Raw genomic sequence first — 5,000 nt, forward strand, 5'->3', positions numbered from 1 at the left:
ACACAGTCCTTGCACACTAGGCATGCTTGGGCGAGCTGATCCCGCATCAAGTCGACGGGTCTAGGCATTCTTGGGCGCAGATCCCGCATCGTCTCGTCGCGTCTGGGCGCAAACACGTCGCGTCTCGTTGCGTCTTCAGAAGTCGTCGCTAACAGCACCTTTGGTTGCCACTGGTGGTTAGGCTGGTTGGTTGCGCAAACCCTATAGGAGGGTGGCATGCTGGTGGGCGTTTTTGCCCGGATAGGCACTATAATGTGCAGATTTTGGGCGTTTTTGCCTGGATAGGCTAAGGAATGGGCATGCTTTGGGCGTTTTTGCCCGGATAGGCACCGGAATGCTTGGCCTTGGCTTGTCCTAGCAAGGCATTGCTGGGTTGGGCTCCCTTGGCCTTTTGGGCGCCTTGGACGATGTCTTGCGAAGACCATGGGCACAAGGCCATGGCATATGGTGAGGAAAGGACCACGGTTGCCAAGGTTAGGCACCGGAATGCTTGGCCTTGGCTTGCCCTAGCAGGGCATTGCTGGGTTGGGCTCCCTTGGCCTTTTGGGCGCCTTGGACGATGTCTTGCGAAGACCATGGGCACAAGGCCATGGCATATGGTGAGGAAAGGACCACGGTTGCCAAGGTTAGGCACCGGAATGCTTGGCCTTGGCTTGCCAAAGCAGGGCATTGCTGGGTTGGGCTCCCTTGGCCTTCCGGGCGCCTTGGACACTGTCTTGGGAAGACCATGGGCACAAGGCCATGGCATATGGTGGGGAATGGACCACGGTTGCCAAGGCTAGGCATATAGAGAGGAATCGCATTTTTGCCCGGATAGGCACCGGAATGCTTGGCCTTGGCTTGCCATAGCAGGGCATTGCTGGGTTGGGCTCCCTTGGCCTTCCGGGGGCCTTGGACGCTGTCTTGGGAAGACCATGGGCACAAGGCCATGGCATATAGTGAGGAATGGACCACGGTTGGCAAGGCTAGGCATATAGAGAGGAATGGACCACGGTTGCCAAGGTTGCGCAAGTTTTGGGCATTTTTTGCCCGGATATGCCCAAGTATGCCCCGATAGGCCCGTTACGCCCCGGTATGAACGCGTATGCCCGGATAGACTCGGTATGCCTTGGGATACATGCGTATGCCCCGATAGGCTTGGTACGCCCCGATATGCGCACGTGTGCCCCAGTAGGGCTCGGTATGCCCCGGTATGTACGCGTGTGCCCCGATAGGCCCGGTATGCCCTGATAGGCCCGGTATGCCCCGATATGCACACGTGTGCCCCAATAGGGGTCGGTATGCCCCGGTAGGTACGCGTGTGCCCCGTAATGCACGTTTCGCAGATCTCCCCGCATGTCCCGCCCCTATATGTAATACTTACTTACTTACTTTCTTTCTTGCTTGCTTGCTTGCTTGCAATGGTTGGGAGTGCCCGGCATGCCCCGCTGCAGAGACCAAGGGCGCAATGACTTGGCACCGCGGATGCCGGGACTCCGGCACTTCCCGTGGCACTGATGGTTGGTTCCAAAGACAAAAGGCCGTGCAAGGCCACCGCACCGCGGATGATTTTGCTCGTGCTGGCGCCGTTGTGTGGCCAAAGAACATGCGCGAATGCTCGTGTCGGAAGGGTTGGTGTCCTGGCCCCGCGGGTGTCACGAATGCTCGGTTGCGAAGACCATGGGACCAGAGCCATGGCACGTCGGATGATGGCTCCAGCTGGCGCCCCGGCACTTTCTGTGGCATTGATGCTCGGTTTCAAAGACAAACGTGCGCAGTGGCAGGGGACCGCGGATGACTGCTCGTGCTGGCCCCGTTGGGCGGCATTGATGGTCGGTTGCAAAGAAAATGCGCGATTGCTCGTGTCGGGGCCCGGCAAGCCAAGGCCAAGCGAGCCATGGCACGTCGGATGATGGCTCCAGCTGGCGCCCCGGCACTTTCTGTGGCATTGATGCTCGGTTTCAAAGACAAACGTGCGCAGGGCCAGGGGACCGCGGATGACTGCTCGTGCTGGCCCCGTTGGGCGGCATTGATGGTCGGTTGCAAAGAAAATGCGCGATTGCTCGTGTCGGGGCCTGGCAAGCCAAGGCCAAGCGAGCCATGGCAACGCGGATGATGGCTCGCTAGTGCTGGCGCCGTGCACAGTGGCCTCGCACACTCGCCCTGCACGCTTCCCTTGCACGCAGCCTTGCACACTAGCCTCGCATGCGAGCCTTGCACCCTAGCCATGCAAACTAGCCTTGCACGGTAGCCATGCACACAAGCCGTGCACATTAGCCATGCGCACAAGCCCCGCACACTAGCCTTGCGCACAACCCTTGCACACAAGCCATGCACTCGAGCAATGCACACAAGCCTTGCACTCAAGCAATGCACACAAGCCCTGGACACTAGCCTTGCACACGGGCCTGGCACACAAGCCTTGGGCACTAGCCTTGCGCACTAGCGTTCCACATGAGCCTTGCACACTAGCCTTGGACACTAGCCTTGCACACAGGCCTTGCACACTAGGCATGCTTGGGCGAGCTGATCCCGCATCAAGTCGACGGGTCTAGGCATTCTTGGGCGCAGATCCCGCATCGTCTCGTCGCGTCTGGGCGCAAACACGTCGCGTCTCGTTGCGTCTTCAGAAGTCGTCGCTAACAGCACCTTTGGTTGCCACTGGTGGTTAGGCTGGTTGGTTGCGCAAACCCTATAGGAGGGTGGCATGCTGGTGGGCGTTTTTGCCCGGATAGGCACTAGAATGTGCAGATTTTGGGCGTTTTTGCCTGGATAGGCTAAGGAATGGGCATGCTTTGGGCGTTTTTGCCCGGATAGGCACCGGAATGCTTGGCCTTGGCTTGTCCTAGCAAGGCATTGCTGGGTTGGGCTCCCTTGGCCTTTTGGGCGCCTTGGACGATGTCTTGCGAAGACCATGGGCACAAGGCCATGGCATATGGTGAGGAAAGGACCACGGTTGCCAAGGTTAGGCACCGGAATGCTTGGCCTTGGCTTGCCAAAGCAGGGCATTGCTGGGTTGGGCTCCCTTGGCCTTCCGGGCGCCTTGGACACTGTCTTGGGAAGACCATGGGCACAAGGCCATGGCATATGGTGGGGAATGGACCACGGTTGCCAAGGCTAGGCATATAGAGAGGAATTGCATTTTTGCCCGGATAGGCACCGGAAAGCTTGGCCTTGGCTTGCCATAGCAGGGCATTGCTGGGTTGGGCTCCCTTGGCCTTCCGGGGGCCTTGGACGCTGTCTTGGGAAGACCATGGGCACAAGGCCATGGCATATAGTGAGGAATGGACCACGGTTGGCAAGGCTAGGCATATAGAGAGGAATGGACCACGGTTGCCAAGGTTGCGCAAGTTTTGGGCATTTTTTGCCCGGATATGCCCAAGTATGCCCCGATAGGCCCGTTACGCCCCGGTATGAACGCGTATGCCCGGATTGACTCGGTATGCCTTGGGATACATGCGTATGCCCCGATAGGCTTGGTACGCCCCGATATGCGCACGTGTGCCCCAGTAGGGCTCGGTATGCCCCGGTATGTACGCGTGTGCCCCGATAGGCCCGGTATGCCCCGATATGCACACGTGTGCCCCAATAGGGGTCGGTATGCCCCGGTAGGTACGCGTGTGCCCCGTAATGCACGTTTCGCAGATCTCCCCGCATGTCCCGCCCCTATATGTAATACTTACTTACTTACTTACTTTCTTTCTTGCTTGCTTGCTTGCTTGCAATGGTTGGGAGTGCCCGGCATGCCCCGCTGCAGAGACCAAGGGCGCAATGACTTGGCACCGCGGATGCCGGGACTCCGGCACTTCCCGTGGCACTGATGGTGGGTTCCAAAGACAAAAGGCCGTGCAAGGCCACCGCACCGCGGATGATTTTGCTCGTGCTGGCGCCGTTGTGTGGCCAAAGAACATGCGCGAATGCTCGTGTCGGAAGGGTTGGTGTCCTGGCCCCGCGGGTGTCACGAATGCTCGGTTGCGAAGACCATGGGACCAGAGCCATGGCACGTCGGATGATGGCTCCAGCTGGCGCCCCGGCACTTTCTGTGGCATTGATGCTCGGTTTCAAAGACAAACGTGCGCAGGGCCAGGGGACCGCGGATGACTGCTCGTGCTGGCCCCGTTGGGCGGCATTGATGGTCGGTTGCAAAGAAAATGCGCGATTGCTCGTGTCGGGGCCTGGCAAGCCAAGGCCAAGCGAGCCATGGCAACGCGGATGATGGCTCCAGCTGGCGCCCCGGCACTTTCTGTGGCATTGATGCTCGGTTTCGAAGACAAACGTGCGCAGGGCCAGGGGACCGCGGAGGACTGCTCGTGCTGGCCCCGTTGGGCGGCATTGATGGTGTGTTGCAGAGAGCATGTGCGATTGCAAGTGTCGGCCGGGTTTGGGTTCCCTTGGGCTTTCGGGTGCCTTGGACGCTGTCTTGCGAAGACCATGGGCACAAGGCCCCGTCCTGGCCCCTTGTTCGATTCGCTCTCGTCTTGCGCTTGCTTCCAAGGTCCTCCATGACCTTCCCCATGGCCTTGCTAGATCCCCCCCATGACGCATGACCTCTGTCCGTTGATTGGTTTTGAGTGCACACCATGCCCGGCTTGGCACCGTGTTGTCGCGTGAGTGGCATTTGGATCGTGCATGCTGGTGGGCTACCTGCCAATGCGCACAAGCCTTGCACACTAGCCTTGCGCACGAGCCTTGCACAAAAGCCTTGGACACAAGCCTTGCGCACAAGCCATGCGCACAAGCCTTGGACGCTAGCCTTGCACACAAGCCATGCATACAAGCCTTGCTCACAAGCCTTGGGCACTGGCCCATCGCAGTAGCCTTGCACACAAGCCTTGCGCACTAGCTTTGGGCACGAGCCTTGCGCACTTGCCTTGGGCACTAGCCTTGCACACAACCCTTGGGAACTAGCCTTGCGCACCAGCCTTGCCCACAAGCCTTGCACACCAGCCTTGCACACTAGCCTTGCATACAAGCCTTGCACACTAGCCTTGCACACAGGCCATGCTCACTAGCCTTGGGCA

The sequence above is a fragment of the Tasmannia lanceolata genome, unplaced genomic scaffold (genome assembly GCF_043159265.1).
Source record: "Tasmannia lanceolata isolate RefF3 unplaced genomic scaffold, GAP_Taslan_0.1 ptg000642l, whole genome shotgun sequence".
NCBI classification, from domain to species: Eukaryota; Viridiplantae; Streptophyta; class Magnoliopsida; order Canellales; family Winteraceae; genus Tasmannia; species Tasmannia lanceolata.